This window comes from Zingiber officinale, chromosome 1A, assembly GCF_018446385.1.
Source record: "Zingiber officinale cultivar Zhangliang chromosome 1A, Zo_v1.1, whole genome shotgun sequence".
NCBI classification, from domain to species: domain Eukaryota; kingdom Viridiplantae; phylum Streptophyta; class Magnoliopsida; order Zingiberales; family Zingiberaceae; genus Zingiber; species Zingiber officinale.
In genome coordinates this window covers 44452073-44465248 of record NC_055987.1, presented here as the reverse complement: position 1 = coordinate 44465248, position 13176 = coordinate 44452073, and positions in this window count along the sequence as shown.

Here is a 13176-nt window from a genome sequence, read left to right as displayed (position 1 = left end):
TGTTGCTGGTTTTGAAAGACCAATATCAACGTGGTGCTGGTTTTGCAAGATCAGCACTAACATCCGTGCCACTTGGCACGCAGCCATAGATTCTTGTATGAGTCTCATAACTATGATTGGAGGACATATGTACATTCTATACACTCACCCCTTCCATCCAATACCAAATATCAAAAATCTAAGGTGTCTAGGTCAATTAATAGGTTTAGGTCAAAACCCATTGATGGACCTAGAGAACTCTGATTAGACCCATTTTAAGTCCTATGGATTCATATGGATCATAAGACTCTGAATATGTCATCATTTACTTTTTTTAAGACTTTCCTAATATTGTTCCAAATGATTTGAATCTTTATATACATTTTGGTACTGGTCTGAGAAAATCAACCCTACGTTGGTGCTAATCTTCATAAACCAGCACCAAGCTTGGTGATCGGAAGCCAAGGCCACGTTGGTGCTACTTTTGCAAGAGCAGCACCAACATGGTGTTTCTTGTGCAAGAGCAGCACCAACGTCCGTGCCACTTGGCACACGACTATAATTTCTTGTATGAGTCTCAAAACCATGGTTGGAGGACATATATACATTCTCTACACTCACCTCTTCCAACTCATACTAAAATATCAAAATTTCAAGACCTCTAGGTTAATCAATGAGTTTCAATCAAAACTCATTGATGAACTTAGTGGACTCTGATCGGACCCATTTCAAGTCCTATGGGTTCATATAAATCACAGGAGTTCACTTATGCCCTCCTTTATTCTTCTTATACCTTCCTAACGTTATTCCAAATAATTTGCATCTTTATGTACAATGTGGTGCTGGTCTAAGAAGATCAACACCAAGTTGGTGCTGATTTTCGAAAACCAACACCAAGCTTAGAGACCGGAAGTCAAGACCACGTTAGTGCTAGTTTTGCAACAGCAGCACCAACATGACTTTGGATTCCGATCACCAAGCTTAGTGCTAGTTTCCGAAGATCAGCGCCAATATGGCGCCGATCTTCTTAGACTAATGTCATAATGTACATAAAAATTCAAATCGTTTAGAATAATACCAGAAGGGTCTAAAACAAGTAAATGAGGGTATATTCAGACTCTTGTAATTCATATGAACCCATAAGACTTAGAATGAGTCCGATCAAAGTCTTTTAGGTCCATCAATAGATTTTGACCAAAACCCATTGATTGACCCATGAGCCTTGGATTTCTAAAATTTTTGTATGGAATGGAAGGGTGACTGTATATAATATATATGTCATCTGAGCATGAAAAAGCAACACCACGTTGGTGCCGCTCTTGCAAAAATAGTACCACGTTGGTGCTGCTTTTGCAAAAACATTACCACGTTAGTGCTGCTCTTGCAAAAGCAGCAACATGGCCTTGGTTTCAAATCACTGAGCTTGGTGCTGATTTATGGAGATCAGCACTAATGCAGTGTTGATCTTCTCAAACCAGCACCACAATGTACATAAAGATTCAAATCATTTAGAACAATGTTAGGAATGTCTAAAACAAGTTAATGAGGGCATATTCAAACTCCTGTGATTCATATAAACTCATAGAACTTGGAATGGGTCCGATCAAAGTCCTTTAGGTTCATCAATAAGGTTTAACCAAAATCCATTAATCGACTTAGGAGCCTTGTGTAGGACCGTGATCGTTCGATAGAGGGGGGGTGAATATCGATTCGAAAAGTCGAGTAAAACTACGCAGCGGAAAAGTAAATGAACACAGTTGTTTTTACTTCGTTCGGAGCCTGTGGCGACTCCTACTCGAAGGCCCGTGGTCCTTGACCACTTTCGTTGGGCAATCACTAGCAATTCGAATATAATTACAAAATGAATACAGGAAATGCTAGTGAAACAAAGTAATATCGACAAAAAAATTAACTAAAAACCGAAGGAGCACTTTGTCGGAGCTTTGTTGGCGTCGCAGGAACGTAGAGCAGCAGGACCAGCAGTAGAAGAGTTCTCAGATTGATTGTTTTTTAAGAAGCTCCATCCTTGGGGCTTCTTTTATATGCTGCTCCGGGCGCCTGGATCCCTTCTGGGTGCCCTGGTACGACGTGGCAGGTCTAATCAGCGAACTCCATGTGGCGACGACTCGGCCTGGATAAAATTCACCTCCGGGCGCCCGGACCTCCGTCTTCCGTACCTCCGAAACAGAGTTAGTCCGAGGCACATATGTATTCTGAAACACAGATTGTTAGCACAATTTATGAAATAGAATTAACAGTAAAAATATGACTTAGATTCCGTCTTTCCGAGACCGGAATCTAGTCACGATCTCGACTTAGATATCCGAAATGGATCTAAGCCGGATCGACGCCTAATGTTCCCTTCCCGGGAATGCGTCCTCGCAGTCACTCCCCTCCAGTGACTTACCTCACTTACCTGCCAGACGTCCGGTCAACCCGTCGACTCGTCTGGACTTCTCGCCAACATCTAGTCAGCCCGTCGACCCGCTTGGACTTCTCGCCAAGCGCCCGCTTGGACTTCTCGCCAGCTATCTGGTCAACCCGTCGACCTAGCTGGACTTCGTGCCAGACATCTGGTCAGCCCGTCGACCTGTCTGGACTTCCCTTGCACACTCGATCAAAGTGTCAGACAACAACAAAACTAACTTAACCTATTTGTCATTCATCAAAACCTAGGTTAGACCGTTAGTGCTACCCGCACCAACAATCTCCCCCTTTTTGATGGAATGACAACCTGGTTAAGTTAGTGAAAGAACGCATAAAACAGGTACATCGATTTTAAAGTTAGTTTTAGTGTTTTCAATTTTGGTTTATCTAACTTAACCACCTAACCCTCCCCCTTTGGCATTCATCAAAAAAAACAAGGGTAAGCAATCATAGTGTAGAGTTATTGTAAAAAATAAGCACAGCTAATCTTGAAAAATATCTGAGTTTGGTTCAAAATTCAAAGATAAAAGTATAATTTTTAAATCCAAGTAAAAAAAATCAAGTTGACTTGGGGGAGACAAGTTGAATTTTGAAAAGTATAAATTTAAAGTTAATCAAGTTTAACTTTTCAAGCGTGTAAAATTTTTAAATCAGGTTTTTTCAAATTTTCTTTTCAAGTTTAAGTAACATTTACTTTTCAAAAAAAAATTTCAACTTCAATTTTTCAAAGCAAACAAGTAAGATTAAATTTGCCAAAATAAATTTGATAAGAGCTAAATTTGGAAAGTTTAATTTTCAAGCATATGTTACAAAGCTGAATAAGTTTAAATTTGCAATCAGGTTTAAAAATTAGGTGGGATTAAATTTTCAAGTTTTTCAAACACTTAGTTAAATTAAACTTTTTGTAAACTAATGTTCAGACATAAGTTAGTTTTAAAAAGCATTTTTCAAACACACAGAATTTTAATTAATTTCTCCCCCTGAACTTGATACTTAAATTTAAACAGCTGTCTAACCAATTAGGTACTAACTAACTATCAGAAGATAGTAGCGTTCACTTGGTTAGTCAGATTAAGGTGATTATAAACAGTCAGTGTTTGACTTGACTGATGATCTTAATCTGATTACTGTCTGATTTGTATTTAACGTCCAGACTTATGCTGATGCACTGAAATAAGCATCTTAAGTCCAGACAGTTGGCCTATGCATCTCACCCCTTTCTATGTTTGTCAAACACAAGCAAGGTAAACCTAAGGTGTTGGTGAGATGCTCAAAAACTAGTCCTATGGGTACATGCTTTCTAAGGATTCAAAACTAGTCTAAGGCCAAAACTGTTTTTGAAAAACTAAAAATAGGAAAGTTTTGAAAACAAACAAGTTTAACTTATAATTTGAAAACATTTATTTTGAAAACAATTTTTAAAAAAATCCTAGTCTATTGAGCACATCCTTAATTTTCGACATAAGTTGCTAAACTCACTTTCAGGGAGTGGTTTTGTGAAAATGTCAGCTAAATTTAATTTGAACTCAATGTATTTGAGTTCAATATCACCTTTAGTAAAATGATCCCTGATAAAGTGGTGCCTAATTTCAATATGTTTGGTTCTTGAATGATGCACAGGGTTCTTGGTTAAGTTAATTGAACTTATATTGTCAATTAATACTTTTACATTTGTGATGTTTAAGTTGAAATCTTTTAGAGTATGCATCATCCATAATAATTGTGCAACACATTCACCTATAACTATGTATTCTGATTCAGTTGTAGATAGAGCAACACAATGTTGCTCTGATACCACTTGTAGGACCGTGATCGTTCGATAGAGGGGGGGGGGGTGAATATCGATTCGAAAAGTCGAGTAAAACTACGCAACGGAAAAGTAAATGAACACAGTTGTTTTTACTTCGTTCGGAGCCTGTGACGACTCCTACTCGAAGGCCTGTGGTCCTTGACCACTTTCGTTGGGCAATCACTAGCAATTCGAATATAATTACAAAATGAATACAGGAAATGCTAGTGAAACAAAGTAATATCGACAAAGAAATTAACTAAAAACCGAAGGAGCACTTTGTCGGAGCTTTGTTGGCGTCGCAGGAACGTAGAGCAGCAGGACCAACAGTAGAAGAGTTCTCAGATTGATTATTTTTTAAGAAGCTCCATCTCTGGGGCTTCTTTTATATGCTGCTCCGGGCGCTTGGATCCCTTCCGGGCGCCCTGGTACGACGTGGCAGGTCTAATCAGCGAACTCCACGTGGCGACGACTCGGCCTGGATAAAATTCACCTCCAGGCGCCCGGATCCCTTCCGGGTGCCTGGACCTCCTGGCGCCCGGACCTCCTGTTTCCAGAAACTTCCTTTCCTGCAAAACAGAGTTAGTCCGAGGCACATATGTATTCTGCAACACAGATTGTTAGCACAATTTATGAAATAGAATTAACAATAAAAATATGACTTAGATTCCGTCTTTCCGAGACCGGAATCTAGTCACGATCTCGACTTAGATATCCGAAATAGATCTAAGTCGGATCGACGCCTAATGTTCCCTTCCCGGGAACGCGTCCTCGCAGTCACTCCCCTCCAGTGACTTACTTCACTTACCTGCCAGACGTCCGGTCAGTCAGTCGACCCATCTGGACTTCTCGCCAGCTATCTAGTCAGCCCGTCGACCTAGCTGGACTTCTCGCCAAGCGTCCGGTCAGCCCGTCGACCCGCTTGGACTTCTCGCCAGCTATCCGGTCAGCCCGTCGACCTAGCTGGACTTCGTGCCAGACATCCGGTTAGCCCGTCGATCTGTCTGGACTTCCCCTGCACACTCGATCAAAGTGTCAGACAACAACAAAACTAACTTAACCTATTTGTCATTCATCAAAACCTAGGTTAGACCGTTAGTGCTACCCGCACCAACACCTTGGATCTGAAATTTTAATATGGGATGGAAGGGATGAGTGTATAAAATGTATATATGTCCTCCAACCATGGTTCTGAGACTCATACAAGAAGTTATGATTGTCTGCCAAGTGGCACAGACATTGGTGCTGCTCTTGCAAAAGCAGCACCCACCAACATGGCCTTGACTTCTAATCACCAAGCTTGATGCTGGTTTCTGAATATCAACACCAACGTGGTGTTGATCTTCTCAAATCAGTACCATAATGTACATAAAGATTCAAATCATTTGGAACAACGCTAGGAAGGTCTAAGAAGAGTAAAGGAATGTTGGTTAGTCCTAAGAAAATCGTACCGGTTCCACTGTACAAAATTTTTTTGTACAAGTGTCGAACTTTTCCTTAAATAACCTATTGTGTTCTTTAGAAGTTAAATTAGGAATCGTAGACGGAACTTAACATCATTGATTCCAAATTTAACTTATATGTTCTTAATGGTTTAGATTTGAATCGCAAGCGGAACTTAACACTATTGATTCAAATCTACCTAAGTTATTAATTCCATAAATATTAATTTCCAAAATTAGCTTCCAGGACTGCATGGCGAGGCACATGGCCTTCTTGGATATGAGAGCAACCACCACCGCCTAGGCAAAGCCTTTTAAGGAAAGCTAATATTTATTTCCTTAAATAACTCTAGGTTAACAAAAAAAAAATAATCGAATCACAAATTCGAAAAAAAAAGAAAACGCAAACTCAAAAAAAACTATTTCGAAAACTCTAGAATCATATGCCTCTTGTGTTTGGTATTTCCATAAATAACTATACAAAGAAAAACTAGTATGATGCGGAAAACAATTACTAGTTATACTTTTCTTTGTAAGCAAAATAATCTCTTGATCTTCTACCGTATTCCTCTTCTTATCTCGGATATTGTGTGGGCAACGATTTTCCGAGACGAGAACCACCAAGCTCCTTCTTCTTCAAGCTAGATTCGGCCACCAAGAATCCTCCATGAGAAGTAAAGGTCCGGCCACCACCACCAAGCTCCAAGGGATGCAAGAAACAAAAAACTCCTTTCTCTCCTTCTTCTCCTAGCTTGAACCGGCCACCATCAAGAGCTCCAAGAGGGGATAAAATCGGCCACTAGAGAAGAAGAGAAGAGGAGAGGGAGAACCTCTAAGGGCCGGCCACACCAAGGAGAAAAAGAGAGGAAGAAAAGAATAGAGTTGTACACCATGAAGGCACCTCTACCCCCTCTTTTATATTCCTTGGTCTTGGAAAATAAGGAAATTTTAATAAAAACTTCCTTAATTCCTTTGCCATGAAAAAAAAAAATTATTTAATTAAAAATAATTTTCTTTTCTTAATATCAATGGCCGACCACTTATTTTCCCAAAACAATGAGAGTTTTAATTAAAACAAAAATTAAAACTTCCTAATTTGTTTCCAGAAATTTATAAAAAATTTCTCTAATAATTTTTCCCTTCATGGTGGATTATAAAAAGGAAATTTTATAAATTAAAATCTTTCTTTTAAACATGTGGATGATTTCCAAAAAGGAAAGTTATCTCTAAAAATTAAAATCTCCTTTCAATCTACAAATAAGGAAAGATATAAAATCTTTTCTTAATCTTTTGTAGAAACTTATAAAAGAGAATATTTAATTTTTAAACTCTCTTTTAAATCATTAACATGGTTAAAAAAGGAAAGTTTTCTCAAAATTAAAATTTCCTTTTAATCTACAAATAAGGAAAGATTTCAAATCTTTTCTTAATCTTTTGTAGAAAGCTATAAAAGGAAAGATTTAAATTTTAAACTCTCTTTTAAAACCAAGATATCCACATAAGAAATAATTTTAATTAAAAATAAATTTCCTTTTAATATGACCGACCAATCAAGCTTGGGCTCCAAGCTATGCCCGGCCAATTAACTTGGCTCAACCTTTGGGTCTTGGCCGGCCCTAAGCTTGAGCTTCAAGCTTAGCTTGGCCGACCCCTGTAGGTTGGGTAAGAAGGTGAGTATGTGGTGGGTATAAATCTCTATATACAAGAGGCTACGATAGGGACCGAGAGAAGGAATTGGTTTTGGTCTCCCGATGAAATTAAGCTTCCTGTGTTCACTCCGAACACACAACTTAATTCCATCAATAATAATTCATTCCACTAAAGAACTATTATTGAACTACCGCACCAATCCCAAATTACATTTTTGGGTTCCTTCTTATTATGAGTGTGTTAGTCTCCCTGTGTTTAAGATGTCGGATGCCCACTAATTAAGTGAGTTACTGACAACTCATTTAATTAATATCTTAGTCCAAGAGTAGTACCACTCAACCTTATCGTCATGTCAGACTAAGTCCACCTGCAAGGTTTAATATGACAATCCTTATGAGCTCCTCTTGGGGGACATTATCAACCTAAATCACTAGGACACAGTTTCCTTCTATAATCAACAACACACACTATAAGTGATATCATTTCCCAACTTATCGGGCTTATTGATTTATCGAACTAAATCTCACCCATTGATAAATTAAAGAAATAAATATCAAATATATGTGTTTGTTATTATATTAGGATTAAGAGCACACACTTCCATAATAACTGAGATCTTTGTTCCTTTATAAGAACAGTATAAAAAGAAACAACCTCTAATGGTCCTACTCAATACACTCTAAGTGTACTAGTGTAATTATATAGTTAAGATAAACTAATACCTAATTACACTACGACCTTTCAATGGTTTGTTCCTTTCCATCTTGGTCGTGAGCTACTGTTTATAATTTATAAAGAACCGATAACACGATCTTCTTTGTGTGACACCACACACTATGTTATCTACAATATAAATTAATTTAACATCTACATTTGGTATATATAAATGTAGACACTTGACCAATGTGATTCTTATAAATGTTTATACAAAAGCTAAGCTTTTAGTATACACACTAACAAGGAATGCATAGTCAAACTCCTGTGATCCATATGAATCCATAGGACTTGAAATAGATTCGATCTGAGTCTTCTATGTTTATCAATGTGTTTTGACTAAAATCCATTTATTGACCTAGGGGTTTTAATTTTTTGAAATTTTTGAATGAAATGGAAGAAGTGAGTGTATAGAATGTATATATATGCCCTCTGTGCATGGTTCTGAGATTCACACAAGAAGTTATGGTCACGTGCTAAGTAGCACGGACGTTAGTACTGCTCTTTAAAAAGCAACACCATGTTGGTGCTGCTCTTGCAAAGGCAACACCATGTTGGTGCTGCTCTTGCAAAGGCAGCACCAATGTTGGTGTTACTCTTGCAAAAGCAACACTAAACTGAGCTTGGCTTATGATCAACATGTTAGTTGCTACTCGGAAAACCTAGAGGTTCCACTGTACAAAAATTTTGTACAAAGGTCTGAACCTTTTCCTAGCTACCATGTGTTCTTTTAAATTAAATTTTGGATCGCCTGCGGAACTTAACACGTTTGATCCAAAACTTAATCTATTTGTTCTTTTAGGTTTTGACTTGGATCTCCTGCGGAACTTAACACGTTTGATCCAAATCACCTAAGTTATTAATTCCATTAAATATTAATTTCCAAAATTGGTTCCCAGTACTGACGTGGCGAGGCACATGGCCTTCTTGGATATGGGAGCAACCACCACCGACTAGACAAAACCTTTTAAGGAAAGCTAATATTTCATTTCCTAAAATAACTTTAGGTCAACTGAAAAGAACAATCAAATCACAAGGAAAAGAAAAACAAAAGAACACTATATCGAAAACAAATTCGAAACACTAGAATCGTATGCCTCTTGTATTTAGTATTATTTCCAAAAATAACTAGTATGATGCGGAAAGAAAAATTACTAGTTATACCTTTTAGAAAGACCTCTTGATCTTCTACCGTATTCCTCTTCTAACTTCGGACGTTGTGTGGGCAACGATCTTCCGAGATGAGAACCACCTAGGCACCTTCTTCCTTCTTCCTTCAAGTTTCGGCCAAGCACAAGAACTTTCAAAGGATGAAGAATTTTCCACCAACCAAGCTCCAAGGGATGCATGCTTTCTCTCCTTCTTCTCCTTCCTTGATCCGGCCACATCCTCCAAGCTCCAAGAGATGATAGATTTCGGCCACAATAAGAGGAGAGAATAGAAAGGGAAGGGTCGGCCACCACACCAAGGAAAAGAGGGAGAAAAATAGAATAGAGTCCTTAGCCTTGAAGCCTCCTCTACCCCCTCTTTTATAATCCTTGGTCTTGGCAAATAAGGAAAAATTAATAAAAACTTCCTTAATTCTTTTGCCATTGAAAAGGAAAATTTATTTAATTAAAAACAATTTTTCTTTTCAATTTGTAATGGCCGGCCACCACATAAATTCTCCAAGTAAATAAAATTTTAAACAAAAATTAAAACTTCCTTATTTGCTTCCGGAAATTTATAAAAAATTTGTCCAATAATTTTTATCCCTTCATGATTGGTTTATAAAAAAGAAATTTAATAAATTAAAATCTTTCTTTTAAACATGTGGATAAAAAGAAAGTTATCTCTATAAATTAAAAACTCTTTTAATCTACAAATAAGGAAAGATATTAAATCTTTTCTTAATCTTTTGTAGAAACTTATAAAAGAGAATATTTAATTTTAAACTCTCTTTTAAATCATGAACATGGTTAAAAAGGAAAGTTTTCTTAAAATTTAAAATCCTCCTTTAATCAACAAATAAGGAAAGATTTCAAATTTTAAACTCTCTTTTAAACATGTAGATGATTTACAAATTAGGAAAGTTTTTACCAAAAATTAAAACCATCCTTTTAAACTACAAATAAGGAAAGAGATTAATCTCTTCTCTTAATCTTTTGTAGAAAGCTATAAAAGGAAATTTTTAATTTTTAAACTCTCTTTTAAAATCATGATATCCACATAAGAAATAATTTTAATAAAAATCCTTTTTAATATTCTAGTGGCCGGCCACCTACATGGCTCATCCACTTGGTCTTGGCCGACCCTAGCTTGGGTTCCAAGCTAGCTTGGTCGGCCCCATTGGATGGGTAAGAAGGTGGGTATAAATCTCTATATACTAGAGGCTACGATAGGGACCGAGAGGAGGAATTGGTTTTGGTCTCCCGATAAATTTAAGCATCCCGTGTTCGCCCCGAACACACAACTTAATTTTATCAATAATAATTCATTCCACTAAAGAACTATTATTGAACTACCGCACCAATCCCAAATTATATTTTGGGCTCCTTCTTATTATGAGTTTGTTAGTCTCCCTGTGTTTAAGATAACAAATATCCACTAATTAAGTAAGTTACTGACAACTCACTTAATTAATATCTAACTCCAAGAGTAGTACCACTCAACTTCATCGTCATGTCGGACTAAGTCCACCTGCAGGGTTTAACATAACAATCCTTATGAGCTCCTCTTGGGGACATTCTCAACCTAGATCACTAGGACACAGTTTCCTTCTATAATCAACAACACACACTATAAGTGATATCATTTCCCAACTTATCGGGCTTATTGATTTATTGAACTAAATCTCACCCATTGATAAATTAAAGAAATAAATATCAAATATATGTGCTTGTTATTATATTAGGATTAAGAGCACGCACTTCCATAATAACTGAGGTCTTTGTTCCTTCATTAAGTCAGTATAAAAGGAACGACCTCAAATGGTCCTACTCAATACACTCTTAGTGTACTAGTGTAATTATATAGTTAAGATAAACTAACACCTAATTACACTACGACCTTCCAATGGTTTGTTCCTTTTCATCATGGTCGTGAGCTACTGTTTATAATTTATAAGGTACTGATAACATGATCTTCTGTGTGTGACACCACACATCATGTTATCTACAATATAAATTAACTGAACAACTACATTTATCACAAATGTAGACATTTGACCAATGTGATTCTTATTTCTAGATAAATATTTTATACCAAAAGATAGGCTTTTAGTATACATTCTAACAATCTCCCACTTATACTAAAAGACTAAGCTGCCATATCTGCTGCCATACATCTGATTCCCATGCCTTTCAAAAAGCTCTTGCCTTAAGGACCTTAGGTTATCATCTGATGCAATCTAGGCGGCAACAACTTCTCCTCGTTATACAATTTCTTGTATTGGGTAGTACTTGCGCTCTATTGTGTTTACTTGCCTTATAGACTCATGGTTTCTTCGAGTTTGCTACTGCACCATTTTTATTACAATAAATTGTAATAATCTTTGGACAAACTAGAAATCATATCTAAGTCTATCTTGAGGTTATTTAAGTCATTCAGCTTTTATGGCTACCTCAGAGGCTTGCCATATACTCAGCTTCTATGGTGGAGTCCAGAAAAACACCTATGCTTATCACTCTTCCATAGTTATGACTTTTCCTCCTAAAGTAAACACAAAACCCCGAGGTCGACTTATTATTGTCCCTATCCGATTGGAAGTCAAAATCCGTGCAACCTACAGGAACCAAATTAACTGCCTTGTAAGCTAGCATATAATCTCTAGTGCCTCTAAGGTACTTTTAATATATGCTTTTACTGCAGTCCAATGTCCTTGTCTAGGGTTACTTTGATATCTGCTAACTATGCCCTTGGCAAAACAGATTTATGATCTCGTGCATAGCATACATTAGGTTGTCTAACTGCCGAAGCATAAAGAACTGCCTACATGTCCTCAATCTCCTTTGATGTCATCGGAGACATCTCTTTAGATAAAGACACTCCATGCTTTAAAAGGTAAGAAACCTTTCTAGGAGTTTTGCATGCTAAAAACGAGCAAGGATTTTTCCGATGTATTAAGCTTGGGATAAGTAATATATATTTTTTTTCTCGCGATCCCTTATTACTTTGATCTCAAAAATATATACATTCTCCCAAGTCCTTTATATCAAATTATTTGGACAACCATACCCTTACTTCTGACAACATTTTGATATTGTTTCCAACTACCAAAAATGTTATCTACGTATAGTACAAGAAATACCACCACGTTTCCATCACACTTTTTGTATACACAAGACTTATCCATTTACTCAATAAATCCATAGGTCTGGATTACTTTGATAAACTGGATGTTCCAAGACCTTAAAGCTTTGCCTCAGTCCATACACTGATTGAGCTTGTACACAAGATGCTCTTAGCCCTTTACAATGAACCCTTCTGGTTGCTTTATATTGATGCTTTCTTCAAGACTTCCATTAAGGAATATTGTCTTGACATCCACTTGCCAAATAGATAAAAGAATCCGGATAGACTTAAGCATGGCTACCAGTGAAAAAGTTTCCTTTTTCATCTAGCCTTGCTTTTGAAAGTTTCTACCTTCCTGTCTATTCCTCTTTTCCTATTATAGACCTTTTTACACCCAAAGGCTTTTACACCATTTGGTGTTTCTACAAGCTTCCAGATTTTATTAGAATACATATATTCTAATTTTGTTATTCATTACTCTTTGCCAAGATGTTGCATCTTTATCTTGGAGTGCTTCGTCATATGTCCGGAGATCAGGTTCATGTCCTCCAGAGATCGAGTCCAAAAACTCTCCCAAAACATGAATCCTTTTAGTTTGCCTAACAACCCTCCCACTACGACAAGACACTTTCTGCAATTGTGTATAATTTGTGATACGTGTTGCAGTTTCCTTGTGGTATCTCATCTTGTACAGTTGGTACTAGATTAGACATGTCTTTTATTATTTCCTTAAGAATAAATTTTCATATGGGCACATGGTTTATTACATAGTCCTTTTCTAAAACTTGGTCATTGATGCTAACAATGACCTTCTGATTTTTAAGACTATAAACCTACTTTCATTTCTCTAGGATAACCCACAAACAAGTGAATTCCTGTCCAACTTATCATTGTCTCTCTTCT